This window comes from Sus scrofa, chromosome 10 (assembly GCF_000003025.6).
Source record: "Sus scrofa isolate TJ Tabasco breed Duroc chromosome 10, Sscrofa11.1, whole genome shotgun sequence".
In the NCBI taxonomy this organism is placed as follows: domain Eukaryota; kingdom Metazoa; phylum Chordata; class Mammalia; order Artiodactyla; family Suidae; genus Sus; species Sus scrofa.
The window spans coordinates 1,273,675-1,294,352 of NC_010452.4; the positions used below are offsets into that span (position 1 = coordinate 1,273,675).

Genomic DNA, 20,678 nt, shown 5'->3' on the forward strand with positions numbered 1-20,678 from the left:
TCCATTCATCTGTCAGTGGACATTTAGGTTGCTTCCGTGTCTTGGCTATTCGGAATGGTGCTGCTATGAGCCCTGGGTGCGTGTATCTTTTCGAATTATGGTTTTCTCTGGGCAGATGCCTGGGAGTGGGACTGCTGGATCCTATGGCAGCTCTGTTTTTAGTTTCTTGAGGAACCCTCACGCTGTTCTCCACAGTGGTGGTACTAAGTTACATTCCCTCCCACAGTGTGGGAGGTTCCCTCTTCTCCACGTCCTCTCCAGCATTTGCTGTTCGTAGGCTTGTTAATGACGCCCGTTCTCACGGGTGCGAGGTGTTACTTCACTATAGTTTTGATGTGTTTTTCTCTAAAATTAAGGATGTGGAGCATCTTTTTATGTGCCTACTGACCATCTGTCTCTCTTCTTTGGGGAAATGTTTGTTTGGGTCATCTGCCCATTTTTTGATTGGGTTGTTTGGTTTTTGTCGCCCAAAGAGTCATTCATGTGTCATCCTCTCCCCGGAGCGAGGGTGGAATCCATGGCTTGCTTCTCCCAGACAGAACAGGGCAGCGATGGTGGGATGCCGGCCCTGTGGTCACGTCATGTTACACAAGATTTCATCTCGGCAGAGCAGTCTGAGAGGGGCTGTCACAGGCCTTGCTGTGATGTGCCCCAGGGCACAGAAGGCAGTCACCTCTAGGACCTGGGGCTGCTTCCAGCCAGGAAGAAGCAGGTCTCCCAATCAGATGGCCCAGAGGAAACGAGCTCTGCCAGCCATCAGGTGAGCTTGGAGGAGGGCCCTGGGCTCTAGAATGAAGGCAGCTTGGCCACCACCTAAATGTGGGCAGAGGATCCAGAAAATCTGCCCCATGGAAGCTAAGATAATAGGTGGGTGTTACCTTAAGTCACTACATTTGTAGCAACAGAAAATCAAAACAATCATGCAGTCTAGAGTCTGCCCTCTGTTCTCCCCTCTACCCACCTCTGTTTTGATTCTCTGCCTAACGTCTGGGTCCAGCCTCGGTCCATACGGTACGTTGCTACCTACACATCAGCTGTTATCTACACGTCACCAGAATGGAAGCGACCTGGAGACGGTGACTTGCTGTCTTTTTAGAGTTTTGTTCCCAGCATGTAGAGCAGTGTCGAGAGACAGGAGCAAGTGTGGACAGACACGTGGAGCTTCTCCTTCCTAGCCCTCTCGGTCCTTCTTCTCCCCGGAGTCTGCTTCGGTTATGACCTTCCAGTTGCACTTGTGTTCACGTGTATACAGGTGCAATACGGACATGGAAACCCTTGAATGTGATTTCACTTTATGTCTTGTCTTTGACTTGCTATTTCTAGTTCACATGTTTCAGAAATATTGGAGTTCCTGTCGTGGCGCGGTGGTTAACGAATCCAAATAGGAACCACGAAGTTGAGGGTTTGATCCCTGGCCTTGCTCCGTGGGTTAAGGATCCGGCGTTGCCGTGAGCTGTGGTGTAGGTTGCAGACGCGGCTCGGATCTGGCGTTGCTGTGGCTCTGACGTGGGCCGGTGGCTACAGCTCTGATTGGACCCCTAGCCTTGGAACCTCCATATGCTGCGGGAGCGGGCCTAGAAAAGGCAAAAAAAAAAAAAAAAAGAAATATTTCCATGGCAGTTCCCATCAGTTTAAGTCTCTTTTTGGGATGGCATCGCATAGTCTGGATGCACTGGCATTTATTTCCTGTCCCCTTGATAGCATTCAGGGAGCTCCATTTTTAAACAAGGTCGCTGTTCTTCCGTAGTCATGCACTTTCTTCTGTACACACACTTTCATGTGGATACACCTGGACTCGCGTACGCTACATCCTAGAAATGCAATCGCGAGAATAAAAGTGGTTTGCCTTAGATGTCCGCTAGTTTTTCTTACGCGAGCTGTGTCCGTAATTTATGAGGAGCCCGTGTCTCTCCAGGTCTCTCTCGCTCCTCAGTCCCACAAACTTTGAGTGTTTCCCTAACATGTCTCTGATCGTGCAATAAGCAACCTTTGAAATGCCAGTGTTTCCTTAAAGTCTAAGAAATAAATTATCAGCTCCTTATTCTGGCATTCTGGGCTGCTTCTGGATTTTCTTTCTTGTCTTTTTGCTTTTTCTAGGGCCGTACCCGCGAGGTTCCCAGGCTAGGGGTCTAATCAGAGCTGTAGCCACCAGCCTACGCCAGAGCCACAGCAACGCGGGATCCGAGCCACATCTGTGACCTACACCACAGCTCATGGCAACGCCGGATCCTTAACCCACTGAGCAAGGCCAGGGACCGAACCCAAAACCTCATGGTTCCTAGTCGGATTCGTTAACCACGGAGCCACGATGGGAACTTCTGCTTCTGGATTTTCTTAACCTTCCAGCCTCCCATGGAGCTGTCTGCCTCCCCTGTTTTATTAGAGAATTAATGAGAAGATCTGTTCTCCAAGCCTCCCTGGTGGTGTGTTTTCCCTCCCATGGCAGCTAGCCTCTTCCTGCCCCTACCCTTTCATGGAGCTCAAATGCTCTCTTTTCTAACTCAGTATTTCTTGCATTTTGTAGTCTTTGATTAATGCTTGTCTATTTATAGGTTTTCAAAAAATAATTCACAAATGCTTTATTATATTCTTTAATTCCTAAAATGATCCTTTGAAACAGGTGGTAATATGTTCTTTGCAGATGAGCGTGTTTAACTGATTGGGCTAAAAGCATACTGCTTTTTAAGCTGTAATGCAGAATTTTCTAGCTCACGTCTAGTGCACAGACAGATGTACTGTGGCTACCTCTCCTTTCTGCTGAATCCCTGCAATGCTCTGCCTGGGCTGGTCTAGCCTTTGGTGCTTATTCACTTCCAACGTACATTTTAAATATTATTTTTTTGTTCTCATAGATTCTGTAATAGAGCATAAGCTCCTTGAAGTTAGGAACTTCTCTTCATGGAATTTTATTTTTTTAAATTCCCACCACTTCTTATTGTCTCAGTTATGTTCAGTTAGTGAGCAAAGATGAAGGATGCGATTGCATACCCATTGCATCCCATGGGGAAAGCAAGTCATATTTGGATAAAGAAACGCCTGTCTGAGTCTGTCCAAGCCCAGTTCCTTTGAGGGTTATGTGTGGGTTCACACCTCACTGGCCTGGGCCATACACTGCCTTCCCCACCTGGGGGGTCTGTGTACGCTTGGTCCCCAGGCCCCTGGGCGCCTGGCTCCACCAGCATTTCCACAAACTAGTTTACAGGTGGCATAGGGCGCCCGTTTTCTCAGTCTCAGCTGATTATCAGTCATCCATGTGAGGGACTCGGCAGAGATTTTAGACATGCTCTGTCACCTCCAGGAGGCTGAAGTTCCAATCCGTTCCCCCTCCGAGTGCCAGAGGCTTTTTTGGCCACAGGTCGGCCAGGGCTGTGCTTTGATGTCCTAGTATCTCTTTCTGTTTTCACATGAGAACCAGCAACCTAGTTTACAGAGGAATCTCTAAAACACCCATGCACCCCCCAATCAAAGTGAAGATATGTGTACATTTGCACAAATATTTTAAACACTGATTTTCTTCATTCTCTTACAAATTCTTGACATACAAAGTATCATTAATTCCCCCTTAGAGCCATGCTACCAAAGATTATTTTCTCTCTCTCTCTCTCTCTCTCTTTTTTTTTGTCTTTTTAGGGCTGCATGTGCAGCATATGGAAGTTCCCAGGCTAGGGGTTGAATTGGAACTATAGCCGCTGGCCTCTGCCACAGCCACAGCATTGCCAGATCCGAGCTGCCTCTGCGACCTACACCCCAGCTCACGGCAATGCCAGCTCCTTAATTTACTGAGCGAGGCCAGGGGTCGATCCCACATCCTCATGGATACTAGGCAGATTCCTTTCTGCTGAGCCACGACGACAGCTCCAAGATTATCCATCTTCATAAGAAAACATGCTCAGTGAAACCAAGATGAAGGCGTGAATTAATTCCTGTTGTATTTAAACCAGCATCTTTTCCATCTTTCCCGTCCTAATGTTCTGCCTGGCAATTAGATTGAAGAAATTGTCAGAGGTTATGGCCAGGTCTTAAAGATCAGGGCGTTTTAAAAACTCGTGAACAGGCCTCTCTTTTTTTCCTTAGTGGTTACATATGATTCTCAGCCTTCTTCGTATGTTTTAGCTTGCTGTGAAATTGCAAAGGTAGTCTTTGTAAAATATATGTATATATATGTTTCCAAGCAAACTGAAAACATGAAACAGACAATGGAAGTCACCATTGATCCTGACTTTTAAAATTTTTATTTTATTTATTTCATTTTTTGTCTTTTTGCCTTTTCTAGGGCCACACCTGTGGCATATGGAGGTTCCCAGGCTAGGGGTCGAATCGGAGCTGTAGCCACCAGCCTACACCACAGCCATAGCAACGTGGGATCTGAGCCGCGTCTGCGACCCACACCACAGCTCACGGAAACACCAGATCCTTAACCCACTGAGCAAGGCCAGGGATCGAACCTGCAACCTCGTGGTCCCCTAGTTGGATTCGTTAACCACTGAGCCACGACAGGAACTCCGATCCTAACTTTTTAAAAATGTGAATATTAACTGTTCACATTTTGGGTTCTATCTTTCCAGAGGTAAGAGAATAAGTGGGTGTAAAATTTCTCCACACTATCCCACTGTTCTGCAAATTACCACTTTCTCTCCAGACTACGTCAGGGATTCCTTCCATGTTAATGGCATAGCTTCCGTTTCCCAAATTTCTCTGGTATAAGCTGACTCTTGCGCAGCTTCCTCGGCAAGACTGGCCTTGCTGATCCTCATCCTACTTATTTGTCCGACCGTCTAGGAACGCCTGCGGTCAGAGGTGAGGCCGTGCGCGTGGGTCTGTGCATTGCCTTGCGGCTCCGCGGCAGGGTCGGGGGTGGGGGGCAGGCTTCTTGTCCTTTGATCCCCACCTCGTATGAGTGCAAAATGATCTTTCCCAGCCACAGACGGAGCACCCTTAATATTTGAGAGTGAGCTGTAAAACAAAGTAGAATATTTTTCCTTTTTTTAAAATTTATTTATTTATTTATTTTTGTCCTTTTTGCCTTTTCTAGGGCCGCACCCGCGGTATATGGAGGTTCCTAGGCTAGGGGTCGAATGGGAGCTGTAGCCACCAGTCTATACCAGAGCCACAGCAATGCGGGATCCAAGCCGAGCCACGTCTGCGACCTACACCACAGCTCACGGCAACGCCGGATCCTTAACCCACTGAGCAAAGCCAGGGATCGAACCCGCAACCTCATGGTTCCTAGTCGGATTCATTAGCTAATGAGCCACAACGGGAACTCCTAGAATATTTTTCCTTTTAATTCTTGATTACTGAGTCATTCCCTCCTCTGGACACTCCTCTGGGGATTTGGAAGGAAAGGTCTTTAGCCTGTCGGTGCATTTTCACTTCAGCATTAACTAGGGATTTCTAGTGGCCAGCGTATCTTTAATAGACTATTATTTTAGTGCAGTCTTAGGTTTACAGCAGCATTAAGAAGGTGTGGAGATTTTTTTTCCTGTACCTGCTGGGTTCTCACATGCCCTTCCCTGGTGCGTTTGCTGAACCTGTGGACTTGAAGTGACACATTATCATCACCCGAAGTCCATGGCTTACCTAGGGTTCACTCTCCGTGCTGTACATTCTGTGGCTTTGAATGAATGTGTAGTGGTATGGATACAGTGTTCTGGAATCATACAGAGTGGCTCCATGCTCTAAAATCCTCTGTGCTCCATCTATTAGTCTGTCTCTCCCTCCATGTGCTGACAAGGTCTTCAGAGTTCTGCCTTTCCCAGAATGTCATTACGCTGAAATTATACTTCTTTCCCTTAGCAATATGCGTGTATAGTTCCTTGTCTTTCAAGAACTCGTTTCTTTTTTCATGCTAAACATTATTACCTTTGCTGGATGTATCACACTTTATCCATTCACCTACCGAAGGACCTCTTGGTTGCTTCCAAGTTTTGAGAAGTTTTGAGCCAAGATGTCATAAACACCTATGGGCAGGTGTTTGTGTGGACATACGTGTTGAACTCCTTTGGGTAAACACCAAGGAATGCTGTTGCTGGATCCTGTGGCAAAAATATGTTTCGTCTTGTGAGAAGATGATGAACTGCCTTGCAGAGTGTCTGTACCATTCTGCATCCTCGCCGGAAGAGCATGCGCGTTCCTGATACTCCTCGTTGGCGTTGCTTGCTGCCCATCTTCTGGATCTGGGCTGTTTTAATGGGTGTGTGGCGGTATCTTGTTTTAATTTACATCTTCGTGATGACAGGTGATGTGGAGCATTTTTTCCTACACGTATTTGCCATTTGTGTGTCTTCTTTTGAGCAGTATCTGTTAAAAGTCTATGGCCCATTTGTAAGTGGGTGGTTCATTTTCTTACCGTTAAGTTTTACTAGCTTTCTGGGTATATTTTGGAATAATTCTCTATCAATTATGTCTTTTGCACATATTTTCTCCCAGTCTATGGCTTCTCTTCTAATTCTTTTGACAAGATCTCATGCAGAACAGAATTTTATTTTAATGAAGTTAAACGTATCAATTATTTCCGTCATGGATTGTGCTGTTGGTGGTGTGTCTAAAAGTCATTGCCAAACACAGTAGCATCCAGATTTATTCCTATGTTTTCTCCTAGGATTTTATAATTTTGCATTTTACACTTAAGTCTGTGTGATCCAGTTTGAGTTTATTTTTGTGAAGGGTGTCACATCTGTGTCTAGATTTGTTTCTCTTGCAAGTGGACATCTAGTTTTTCCAGCACCATGTGTTGAAAAGACTGACTTTGCTCCACTGTATTGCCTTTGCTCCTTTGTCACACATCACTTGACTCTATGTCTGGATCTATTTCTGGGCTTTCCCTTCTGTCCTGTTGATGTATTTGTCTATTCTTTCATCACCACCACACTGTCTTGATTACTGTAGCTCTGCAGTAGCTCTTGAAGCCGGCTGGTGTCTGTCAGTCTTCCAGCTTGGTGCTCCTTCAGTATTGTGTTGACTCTCTGGTGCCTTTTGCCTTTATTAACTTTAGACTCGAGTTATCAATCTCCACAAAATAAGTTGCAGGGATTTTGATTGGGGTTGTGTTGAAACTATAAATAAAGCTGAGAACTGACATCCTGAGATTTTTGAGTCTTTCTGTCTATGAACATGGAATAACTTTTCCTTTCGTTTTTTTATTTTTTCAGTCAGAGTTTTGGAGTTTTCCTCGTATAGATCTTGCACATATTTTGTTAGATATATACATAAGTATTCAAATTTATGATGCTAATAAAAATTGTATCATGCTTTAAATTTTGAATTTAATTTTTAATTTTTCATTTCTCTTCTCTAAGAAAGCAGTTGGCTTTGGTCTATCCTGCCACTTTGCCATATCACTTTGGCCTACACATTGTAAGTGTCTCATCTACATGTATAGACAAATTGTTTAGATTATTTAAACAATCAGATGTTATATGTAAACTTGTGCTTATTTAACATATTCAACTATTTTATATGTGATACATCATATCAAATTTTCATTTCCATTTATCCTGACTAATCAAGATTAGATAATATTTTGGTTTCCCATTTTCTTGTATATATGTGTATATGTGTAGATCCACAAATAGATATATATTCATGTATGTAAATAATTGTTTCTTCAATTGAGTCTTTCTTTCTCTTTGCCACCACCTGTGGCACGTGGGAGTTCTTGAGCCTGGTATCAAACCTGAGCCCCAGTAGTGACAGTGCTGAATTCTTAACTATAAGTTAGACCACCAGGAAACTTCTATTTCCTCAATTAAATACAATTTTAAATAAACTTCTTTCATAGTATCCTCTTCCTTTTAGTTAAAGCATAGAGAGAAAGAATAACATATTCGAATATGGCTTGAGAGAAGTAAAAATATATCATAATTTAAAGGAAACATTTCAAATTAATGGAGAAGAGGTTTATTGGGCTTATTTTCATTTATGTCCTTTTTTTTTTTTTTTTGTCCTTTTAGGGCTGGACCTGTGGCCCATGGAGGTTCCCAGGCTAGGGGTTGAACTGGAGCTGTAACAGCTGGCCTATACCACAGCCACAGCAACACCAGATCTCAGCCGCATTTGTGACCTATACCACAGCTCACGGCAATTCCTTATCCTTAACCCACTGAGCAAGGCCAGGTATCGAACCTGCGTCCTGATGGATACTAGTCAGATTCGTTTCCTCTGAGCCATGATGGGAACTCCCATTTATGTCTTTCTAAATTTACCTTTTCTCAGATATAGTTTTGTATATGTAGGGCATGACCTTATTTATTTTTTTTAATTTTTTTAAAGATCCCTCACGGTTATTGTTGAAAAATGTTCGGCCTTTCTATAAAGGAGTAAAAATATCTTGTCATGTGGGAGTCATTCATCACTCTCAGAATAGGGAGTAGAAATTCTCTGCTGTAGACCATATTCCAGGTTGACTGCTGTTCAGGCTAAAACCTGAATAATCCTCATGATTTCCCTAGAAATATTTAATTACTCTTGACATCCAAGTCAGAACATCTGGTTAGATTATATGGTTCTTCTCAAACTGTAATTGGCTTATATTCCTGAAGGCCATGCCATTTCCTACAGAGTAGCAGACAATAAATACGTGTGTCCTAACATGCACATTTAGAGATATTTGTTATTCATGTCTCTCATTTGATTATTGTTTTCGATACTCAGCTTTCCTTTTCAAAAGCTTTCAAGATAGTCTTTGTTCTCCAACTCAGGAGTCAGCAAACATTTTCTTTAAAGAGTCAGATGGGAGTTCCTGTTGTGGTGCAGGGGAAATGAATCTGACTAGGAACCATGAGGTTGCAGGTTCGATCCCTGGCTTTGCTCAGTGGGTTAAGGATCTGGCATTGCCATGAGATGTGATGTAGGTTGCAGATGTGGCTCAGATCTGGCATTGCTGTGGTAGTGGCATAGCCCAGCAGCTGTAGCTCCGATTAGACCCCTGGCCTGGGAACCTCCGTATACCGTGGGTGCGGCCCTAAAACAAACAAAACAGCAAAATAAATAAAGAGCCAGATGGTAAAAATTTTAGGCTTTGTGAAGCAGATGATCTCTGCTGCAAGTATTCAACTCTGTCTTTGTAGAGGGAGGGCAGACAGAGAGAGTTAAAAAAAAAAGGGTATGACTGTTTGAAAAAACCTTTATTTACAAAAAAAAAAAAAGATCATGGGTGAGATTTGGCTCACAGGCCTTAATTTGCCGAGCCCTGTTCTTGTTCAGTGTTACTCATTGTCGTTACCAGTCTAGGAATGGGGTAAAGAACTTCTGTCAGAAGGTACGTCTACACGGCGCTTTCCTCATCAAGGCAGGCTTTTGATGAAAAATATAGGACTGGAGTTCCTGTCATGGCTCAGTGGTTAACGAATCCGACTAGGAACCATGAGGTTGCGGGTTCGGTCCCTGCCCTTGCTCAGTGGGTTAATGATCCAGCATTGCTGTGAGCTGTGGTGTAGGTTGCAGACGTGGCTCGGATCTCACGTTGCTGTGGCTCTGGCGTAGGCCGGTGGCTACAACTCTGATTAGACCCCTAGCCTGGGAACCTCCATATGCTGCGGGAAGTGGCCCTAGAAATGGCAAAAAGACAAAAAAAAAAAAAAAAAGAAGAAGAGAAAAATATAGGACTGGAAGTAAATATTGGTTGGTGACGATGGTTGACAAATTCCGTTTCAAGCTCCTATCTCACCGCCCACGGGGATCAGTTTTTTTGTCTGGCCCTGGTCCAAGGAGGGCAGTGCAAGGGGCACTGCCCAAGCCTATTTTCCTATATACCAGGCCCAGAAAACTTTGCGATTGATGATTAGATTACATCTTTTATTTCCTACATAGAGGATATTTTTTCTATTCCTTATTTTGTTGTTATTGTTGGAAACACAGCTCAGAGTAAAAGCAAAGGAAATAAGAGCTGTATGAAAGATTACTTACTTCTCTAGCAGCTGTGGAAGAGTTAGCGCCTTAGCACTGATGGTTTATTTCCATGATTCAGGAAATATTCATGTTGTTTTGTCTTTAAGGACAAAAACGCTTGTTGAATGCTTTTTTTCATTTTTGTAAGTTTTATGGAAGCTGATTCACCAGGTTGTGATCATTTCAGTAGACTGCTTATTAAAGGACATATTTAGTGGGTATAATTATTATTAGTTTTCTTTTTTCTTTTATGTTGTCTTTTTAGGACTGCGCCCCTGGCATATGTAGGTTCCCAGGCTAGGGGTCGAATCGGAGCTGCAGCTCCTGGCCAATCCCAGAGCCACAGCAACACCAGATCCGAGCGGCATCTGCAGCCTGCACCACAGCTCGTGACAACGCCGGATCCTCAACCCACTGAGCGAGGCCAGGGATCGAACTTGCAACCTCATGGTTCCTAGTCAGATTTGTTTCCACTGTGCCATGATGGGAACTCCCTAGTGGGTATGATTAATTTAAACTTTAAAAAAAATTATTTTATCAAAGTATAGTTGGTTTACAATGGTGTGTTCCTGGTTTACAGCACAGTGATTCGGTTATATATGTATATATATGTTCTTTTTCACATTCTTTCCGCTATGGTTTATTACAGGGTACCGAATGTGGTTTCCTGTGCTATACATTAGGACCTTATTGTTTATCCTGTATATAAAATAGTTTCCATCTGCTAATCCCAAACTCCCATTCCTCCCTCTGCCACCCCTCCTGCCCCTTGGCAGCCATAAGATTGTTCTCTGTGTCTGTGATTCTGTTTCTGTTTCATAGATGAGTTCATTTTTATCATATTTAGATGGCACATATATGTGACGCCATGTGACACCTGTCTTTCTCTTTCTGAGTTACTTCATTTAGTGTAATAATCTCTAGGTCCAGCTATGTTGCTGAAAATGGCATTGTCTCATTCTTTTTAAGGCTGAGGAGCATTCTACTGTATCTATAGTAATTTTAACTTTTTATGTCAAGTAGTAGTCATGGAAAGGACACTTGGAGAAAATGTATGCACGTGTAACAATTTATTCACGTAAAAAACATGGAGTTAAGATGTTATGATAAGAGGGGGAGGGAGTGGGGTGGTTGGGGAGCTTGGGGTTAATAGATACAAACTATTGCGTTTGGAATGGATTAGCAATGAGGTCCTACTGTATAGCCCTGGGAACTATGTCTAGTCACTTATGATGGAGCGTGGTCATATGCAAAAATAGAATGTGTGCATGCATGTGTAACTGGGGCACCATGCTGTACAGTAGAAAAACAATTGTGTTGGGGAAATAACTATTAAAATTTTTTTAAATGTTATAAGTACCTGTCAAAGTGTTTCCCTTCCTTTTCTAGGTAATTTAGGGGAGTCTTGAGGAATGGATGTATAATATTTGCGTGACCTAGCAAGCCAACACCTACAGCTTAACACTGTTATGGTAGATGTATTTCCAGCATGTCCAGTCTTCAAACCATACAGGACATGCAATTTTAAATGTGTGAAATTATGAGGTTATAGTCTTTCTTTCTTCTGTCCTTATTCATATGCGATAGAATTTCCCACTTCTCCAATCTGAATGATTGGATGTTTTTCTCAGATTAAACACTTAAGCTTAAAATGGTTATACACATTGGCCATTCAGCTTTGAATTAGTCTTCATTTTTTTTTAAACCTACCCCATGACAGTTTAAAATTAACGAAATGGCCCACATGTCATATCTGTCACTTCTACATTTTTTGTTTTAGCGATTGTGATTAGCAGATAATTTGTGGGATCCCGTGACAATTCACTACAGCAAACAAGTAGTCTTAGGACAGATTCTGTTTCTATTCACATTTTAAAATAACTTCTCCATATTCAAAATGCGTAAGATTTCTGCTCTGAGTAATGCAGCACCTTCTCCTTCTTCCACAAATCACTTGGGATAGGTTGTAAGTCTCGGCTTCATGTGGATTTTAGAGATGGGAAAGAAACTCTCTCAGCTGATAAAGTGTGGGTTGATAGTACCATATATTCATTCCTTCATTAAGCATTTATTGGTCCATTATTCAGTGTCCAGAATTTCTGTTTAAAACACCTAAAGATAACAATTCAGTTTGATAGGACTTCATAAATGTGCTTTATAATTTAGATTTAGGTTTTCCTGGCTTTTATCAATTTAGTCACATCCAAGCAGGGCTGTTTGATCACATTCTATTTCCTGGCTTCCACATTTCAAGCCTCTCCAGGGCAGAAATGAAAGATTGTAAGTGTGCTACATTTCTATAGCGCTTTCATTTCTGCCCCAACCCTAGCTGCCTTTCATGTCTGCAATAAAAATTTTGATCCAGGTCGGATTTATGTGAACATTATTATTTTTTTTTTTCCAGACTGACCTACCCTGTGACTGAATTTTGCAATGAAACCTTATTGGGTTGTTATACACCACTGCAACCAGGCACCTTAAAATTAGATGGAAGAAACAGAATGTTACCAGAGGATGTGCTGACTGGAGGAAAAGTAGGTTTTCCCTTGTTTCTTTCTTTCTTTTTTTTTTTTTTTTTTTTTTTTTTGGAGTATAGAAGCCTCTTTAAAAGTTTGCACATCTTTAAAGCATTAGCTCCGGATGTTTCAAATGTGCTAAGGTTAGAAAGTGCAGTGAAAACCATGAAACGTTGTGTGAAGGAGATTCTGATGTCCTGTTATGTTAAAGGAAGGTAGATGGAGGTTCAGGAACAGATGGGCCGGGCTGGGTTTTCTTGTTTTAACTTTACTACCCACGTCAGACGATGGATAAGCCATGATCTGCCTCGCGTCCCAAGATGTCTACAGACTTCAGAGCATAATTTTCACTCAGTGTTACCACTGTGAATTGACATAATTTTGACCAAAGTCAGAGAAACAGTGTTTTATTTATTTCACCCAAAATAGATAAATGTGCATGTTTCTAAGACAATTTGGGATTGCAAATAGCTCACAGACTTCCCATGGCTCTCTCGAAAGATGCTATGCATCAGCGATTGAAATATCGAGGTGGCTTGGATTCAAATCTTAACTCAGCTGGTAACTGAATGACCTGGGGAAAAATTCCTCACGTTTCTGTACATTCATCGTCTCCTCACCTGTAGAATGAAACATATGAAGCTCATAGCCTGTTAAAGGATTAAGTATTTAATACATGTACCATATATGGAAATTTTTGTAATATAGTAGGCACACACTGAGTGCCTTTTCTTATTGGTAACATCATTAGCATTGGCCTTGTCATTTTGGAATCCGTTTTGGTGTGAACCCTGGAGTCCAGGGTCCTGGATTAAAAAACTTTGATCTAAACTCATAAGCTTGCCACTCTGAACTTGAATTTCGAGAAATAATTAAAATTAGCCAAACAGGCATTTGTAAAGCAATATTCATTGTGTATGAGAAATGTTATAAACTATTAGGCATGGTGTATTTTGACTTTCTACTCTGAGTTGGCAAAGGTTAGTCAGTGTGTGAGTCTTCTTTGCTGACAGATACACTCTTCCATCCAAAGGTACCCGCAGGCCAAAGAATAGGTTGTTCTTTGGGACTGATACTGTTTTGTCCAGAAAGCCCTTTTGTTTTTAATTTCCACCAGTGTTTTTCCTTCCTTCCTTCTTCCTTTCCTTCCTTCCTCTTTCTCTCTTGATAGCTATAAGGTAAGTTTTCTGTTCTTCAGCCTGAGGATACTCTATATCCAAGTGTATCAGAATAGAAATTTTCTGAGTTATTTATAGTCCTACATACTATGTAAAAGACTCAGGGTAAAAAAAAAAAAGTTATGTATGAAAGAGCCCATAGTCTAATATATACCATATTGTGATGGCTACCGATAGACTACATTTATTCTAGATTTTAGACTATGCTAAGTGATATCCTTCCGCAGAATGCCATTCCAGCAACACACACTTTTGCTTTGTTATTTCACTTGGGAAGGTTACTTCTGCTTAGGCAGCGCTGATGTAAAAATAGAACAGGTCCCATCCAGTGAAGTATCTTATGCAAACGTTGCTTGAAAAACTTCTTGTTCTTTAATAATGTGTATGAAAGAATGTGAATTTAAACAGGTGCTGGTCCTGTTTTGTCACATTTAGTTCAAAGCTATGTAGACATATATCATCAAAGGTGTGCTTGGCTCCCTCTGTTACTCTGTCATTGGTACAGAAGATGTTTTGCATGCAAACAGCATCTCTGCTCTTTTAAGTTAAATGTATAGATTTGCTCTAGAGCTCCGTTGTCCCCTAGGTTTATTAAAATGTATTGCCTTAAGAAACACCATCATGATACATCTCCTCAAGATCCTGTAGAAATACCTGGATTTTAAAATTTTATATTCTGATTATTTTCTTCTAGTAGCGAAACAGTGCCAGTTTCTCATAAGCAGTGATACATTTGCAGAACCTCAATGGAATTGTAATTTTTAAGTTGGAAAATTTTGTGATACTAGGAAATATGATTAGAACTGTTTTCATTCATTCTTACTTAAAAGAAATGGCCTAAAAGTAAGGTTTCAAACTTTCTTTTTCAAGGTCCTTGTCCTTTTTTTCCCTTCCTACATTCATAAAATTTTGTTAGCTCTTTTACATCAACGACAAGAAAAAATGCCAAACATAAACATGAAAAATAGACTACTTTGTAGTTACCAGTTGAAATATACTTAACTTTAATGTGAAATAATTAAATTCTCAAGTATTTATCATACAGTTTGGTCCATAATGGTAGATTCATTTGGAAAACCCAGAATGCTTCTTTATTCTTCCCTAATGATATGTTTTTTTATTCACTTATAGTTAGTTTCAGTTAAAGTTGAAAATATTATTCATATCAACAGGAAAATAGCTAATTTGTATAGATTGCTTTGGGGGTTCTATATTACATTTTGTCTTATGTCAGCTTTAGGCTCTTTAATTTGTTGTGTTTTGGTCACTGAATATGATACTTTGTTTATGAAATGGTTAATCATTTTATGTCAATTTAACAAGATATCTGTGTATGTGACTTTTCTAGTACTCAAATCATGTCTGATAAACTTTCATAGAAACCTCTTTATAAGAATTCAATAGGAGTTCCCATTGTGGTGCAGCAGGACTGAACCTGACTAGCATGCATGAGAACTCAGGTATGATCCCTGGCCTCGCTCAGTGGGTTAAGGATCTGGTGTTGCCATGAGCTATAGTGTGGGTTGCAGATGTGGCTCAGATCCTGCGTGGCTGTGGCCGTGGCCAGCAGGTGTAGCTCAGATTCAGCCCTAGCCTGGGAACTTCAATATATCATAAGTGTAGCCCCGAAAAGCAAAAAGAGAAAAAAACCCAACAAATCTAATTCTTACAGTTTGATTGTTGTAATTGAATATTTCACTCAATCTTTCTGTGCATGAAATTGTTAATAGCCTATGTTTGTTTTTTATTCAGTTATAGTTGATTTACAATATTCCACTGTGTATGTGTGTATATATATATATATATATGCCATATCTCCTTTGTTCATTCCTCTGTGGATGGACATTTAGTCAAATCACTATGGTATTGGCACAAAAACAGAAATATAGATTGATGGAACAGAATAGAAAGCCCAGAATAAACCCATACACTACGGTCAGTTAATCTACGACAAAGGAAGCAGGAATATACAATGGAGAAAAGACGGTCTCTTCAATAAGTGGTGCTGGGAAACTGAACAGCTACAAGTGAAAGAATGAAATTAGAACATTCTCTAACACCATACATAAAAATAAACTCAAAATGGATTAAATGCCTAGATGTAAGACTGGTTACTATAAAAATCCTAGAGGGGAACACAAGCAGGACACTCTTTGACATAAATCACAACAATATTTTTATGGATCCATCTCCTAGGGTAATGGAAATAAAAACAAAAGTAAACAAATGGGACCTAATTTAACTAAAAAGCTTTTTTCCACAGCAAAGGGAACCATAAGCAAAATGAAAACGCAACCAGGAATGGGAGAAAATAATTACAAATGATGCAACTGACAAGGGATTAATCTCCAAAATATACAAACAGCTTGTATAGCTGAATATCAAAAAAAATACCCAATTAAAAAATGAGCCAAAGATCAAAGTAGATATTTCTCTGAAGAATTCATATAGACGGCTAATAGGCACATGGAAAAATGCTCAACATCACGAATTATCAGAGAAATGCTAATCAAAACTGCAGTGGTATCACCTCACACCAGTCAGAACGGCCATCATCAAAAAGTCTACAAATAACAAATGCTGGAGAGGCTGTGGAGAAAAGGGAACCCTCCTATATGGTTGGTGGGAATGTATATTGGTGCAGACACTTTGGTGAACAGTATTAAGTTCCTTAAAAAAACTAAAAATAGAGCTGCCATATCATCCTACAATCCCAGTTCTAGGCATCTATCTGAAGAAAAAAAAAAATAATTTGAAAATATATATGCACCTCAGTGTTCATTGCAGCACTGTTTTCAGTAGCCAAGACATGGAAGCAATTCATGTTTGTTTGTTTGTTTTTTCTCTTTTTGCCATTTCTTGGGCCACTCCTGTGGCATATGGAGGTTCCCAGGCTAGGGGTCGAATCGGAGCTGTAGCCACCGGCCTACACCAGAGCCACAGCAACGCGGGATCCGAGCCACATCTGCGCATCTTCATGGTTCCTAGTCTGATTCGTTAACCACTGAGCCATGACGGGAACTCCAGCCGTTCATGTTTGATTTAAACAATATTTGAAAATATATGATGACATAGGAGGTTATCAATCTATTCACAATATCATAAATTTAAAAATTATATTGATAACTAGCATCTAGCTAAAATAGTTAAATTTTCATTGGGTTAAAATTTCACGGAGATAGGGTAAAAAAGTAGCACTCTAATATATTCTAAAGATGATGTCGTGACACTGTCATGTAACCATCTGGAAGAAGTATTATTACTCTTTTTCCAATGTCGTATTTTAGTATCAGATTATGAGTTTTTAATATTCTTGTTATTCTTACTCTGCCGCTCACTATTCACGCATCAGTCATAGTCTTATGTTCACTGTGTCAAGCATACAGGAGTCAGAAATACCCCTACTTTTAGTTTAAGAGTCGAGTGCTTCACAGATTTCAGAAACAAGCGTATGATTACCAGGGGGAGAGGTGGGAGGGAGGGCGGGATGGGGAGTTTGGGACTGGCCTATGCACACTGTGGTCTCTGGAGTGGATGGTCCACAAGGGCTTATCATACAGCACAGGGAACTCGGTATTCTGGGATGACCTGTCTGGGACAGGAATCTGAAAAAGATGGATAAAGTGAATATGTATAACTGAATCACTTTGCTGCACAACAGAAATTAACATTGTAGATCAACTCTACAATAAAATTGTAAAAAATGAAAAACAAAAGAACCAAGTGCTTTAAAGAGAAACGCCTTTAGTGGATTTCATAGTCTCATTTTAAAATATCAATAGCTCACATTTGGATGACTTGGAGCATAGGGTTGAAATCAGTGAGAGAGAATTGATGATGAGTTGAGAAATACAACGGGCTGGATTGTCAGATCCCACTCAGTCACGTGAGAAATCTTACCCAGTAACAAGCTTTGCTAATAATTTCAAGAAGACGTGTACTCATGAGCTAAGGTGAAACGGAGCAATCCAGACCTTCTCTGCAGGTCTCGGGTTACTTCTTGGCCGTCAAGACGTGCTCTGGCTCAGGTTATTACATGGGCCCTGTGTGATATTTGTGTCTGTGTAAATGACACAAAAGAGGGCCGTTTTGCCGTGACACATTATCATTTCATTTCCAGGAGGCTGGATAGCTTAGGTGACATTTTCCAAGAAGCTGTATGCAATAAATTTGTAGATCCCAGGTTTGTTTAGTACAGACAGTCACAGACAAAGCAAGTATGTGCTGCTAAAATATTTTCCTAGATGAGGACTCTCTTGAGAGAGAGCGCTATTAGCATGTGCACCGGGAAACTATCATCGGCATGTTTGCAAGGAGGCTTGGCTAGATTAGCTTCTTTGTGTCCCGGGCGTCTCCCCCATCTCCCTCCTCCTGCCGCAAAGGGGACTGTGGATTGCAGACATCCTCCTTAATGCTTTTCTTCCCAGGAACTCTTCTTGAAGAAGATGGATTCAACCACAGGGCGGGAAAGAGATTGGAGGAAAACCCATTTAGTGTAACGGTTGCTGAGTCTTTGGAAAGAGCTTCAGTCTTTGCTATACTCCTTTCAGCTGAGCCTGGGGAGAAGGCATGTCTCTGGAGACCCCAGATAAGTAGAGGTATCTCCGAACTGAATATACCACGACTGAGTGAGTCTCGGGGCACAGCTAAGCCAGATGGCAAGTGTCTTGGCACATCAGAACTGCAGGTTGTCGGTGGTTGAGTGAGGTACCTGGTGGACCAGCCTGAGTCCTAGCAATGCAGTGGAGTTGCGCACATCCCCAGGCCAGGCATGTTGAGGGAAGATTTATCAATTGACTGTTTCCGAGAAAGGTGTGGAAATAGATGTGTGAGCCTCACCTTTGGAAAAAGGGATATATGGAGGGCGAACCTGTCAACTGGATGTCCTGGAGGATCCAAGGCTTGAGCAGCAGATGCAGTAGAGATAGAAGATGGTACCCAGACAAGGGAGGATGAGCTGGGTTCAGGGGAGGCCAGTGACGGCGTGTGCCATTACACGGGCAAGATGCCCTTCCTTCAGTTCTAGGAAAACGTACGAGGCCAGCTGGAATTAGCATAAGCTCAGGGAAGGGAGAGAAGGAGCAAGAAGGGGGTGGAGAGCAGGAAGAGGAAGAGGACTTGGTCTGATTTAATTTTAGGTTGGAAAGGGACCGTATTCCCTTAAATTGGCAAGATAAATTCTTCTGGTAAGAAAACACGCACGCCAAATTCCAGCCATTTATAAAACACTAAATATTATATTTTTTGAAATATTAAGCATGTCAACATGCTCTATTAGTTTTTTGAAATATTAAACATGTCAACATGCTCTATTACTTTTGCTGAAGAATAACAGCGGGAAATTGTTTAAAAAAACACCTCTGCTCTTACTGGTTGCGTCACCTTGATCATGCTGTTTAAGCTCATGGACTCTCAGTTTCTTTGTCAGGTAGGTGTAAGTAGGCTTAGTCCCGTAGCTGTTGTGAAGGGTAAATGAGATATAAATGAAGCCCCCAGCATGCAACCTGGTGCATCTATTGGTAGATTTCCAGTAAGTGTTTGGCAAAGCATCCCCTAAAGTCATGGAATTGATGCAATACTCTTCCTTATCATTCTGTAAATTATTTAGCTTATGCTTCTACACTAAGACAACTCTTCACTGACCCTTCGAGATTTGAATTCACCACTTTTGCTCTTCTGCTTCTGGGGCCCACACATTGCCTGTAGCAACCAAATTTTCAGCTGGTATTAAAACAGGAAGCCATAGTTGTGCGTCAGTGAAAAATGTATCGGTTACCACAAAGTCCTTTTGTACTGGTGTGGTCCCAGGGTAGTCCATCAGCACATCCTGACCGCTGCGGGTCTGCACTGTGCATTTCTAGACGTAGTCCTCTTGTTACTGAGCCAAACTGGGGTCCGCTTGCCCAAACACAGTAAAGCCAATCTGTTGACACCAAGTGGTGGTGGAGGACGGTCCAGCGTTTATTGCAGGTACCGAGCAAGACGTCCAGGTAGCTGATGCTTAAAAGGCCTGAACTTTCCAAAGGCCTTCCGGGAAAGATTGTTAAAGACAAGGTGAGGGAGCAGGATGGTGGGGGTGTGACCGGCACGTGAACATTCTTCTGGTTGGTTGGTGGTGAGATAATCAGGAGTCGACCTCACCAACCTGGTTCCAGCCGGTCTGGGTTCTACGTGCTGTGGGCAGCGTACAGTTCACTTCTTCCACCTGGTGGGGGCTTCAGTATCTGCACAACAGCTCAAGGGATTTGGCTCAGAATATTATCCATAGCCCTTGGGAGAAACTAAACGTCCTTGACTTTGTCTAATAGCTAAACTATTATTATTTTGTCTTGCTTGATTGTTTTTCTTTTTTCTGCATTTTCTCCCTCCTCTGATTAAATTTACTCTTTGGAACTTGGGCAAGGCCTCGGGGATTAAGGTTTTTTTTGCAGACAAAAGGCAGGCAGAGGAAAAGGGGTGGGGGGGGCGGCGTTCTGTCCTAGGAAGGCCCCATAGGGTCCTGCTTGGTGACAGTCTCTAGCATCCATCTTTTTTTTAACACCGATGTTTTAATTCTTTGAATTCACTGTGGGACTTTTCTTGTCCCATCATAATTTATATGAGAGGACAAAGCAAGCACATTTGTGATTTCTCATTATTCATTGATTTATTCGTTTTCATTTCATGATATCAGTGGAATACTGATACTATGAACCTGCGTGCCATTTTCAAGAGCTTCTACTTTTAAGGTAATACGTAACACCTGCAAGCTGTTGGGAGCACTTGTTCTCTTATGACATCAGGAATGTGCAGGTATAAAAGACGAAATATTTCCTCAGGATATTTTTTTGAAGCACCAATCAAAAGTCAACCAGTGTCTTCATTTTCCAAAGGAGTCCACTGAGGTTCACAACTTGTTTGTGCTTGAATGCTGGAACAATAGCCAGAGCACTAATTAGAGACCAAAAGCTACCCTGCCGTTTGTCTTTTTTGGATACAGCCCTTGAGGTGGAGGAAAGCTGGAGGAGAACACGGCTGAGTTTATCATTCAACTACAAGTTAAGCCAACACAAAGCACATTTCTGCCTGATGTTCTTTGAATTTTAAAAGAGGCTCT

At 41.6% G+C, this 20,678-nt stretch overlaps 1 long non-coding RNA gene across 2 annotated transcripts in view; it reads left to right on the forward strand.

The window, feature by feature from the left end:
* The window catches only part of LOC102166310, a 381,125-nt gene that overhangs the window by 101,442 nt on the left and 259,005 nt on the right, over nt 1–20,678 (forward strand). For both annotated transcript variants that reach the window (XR_002336117.1, XR_002336116.1), the window contains one exon: nt 12,293–12,422. This is a non-coding gene — a long non-coding RNA (uncharacterized LOC102166310). The remainder of the gene's footprint in view (nt 1–12,292; nt 12,423–20,678) is intronic.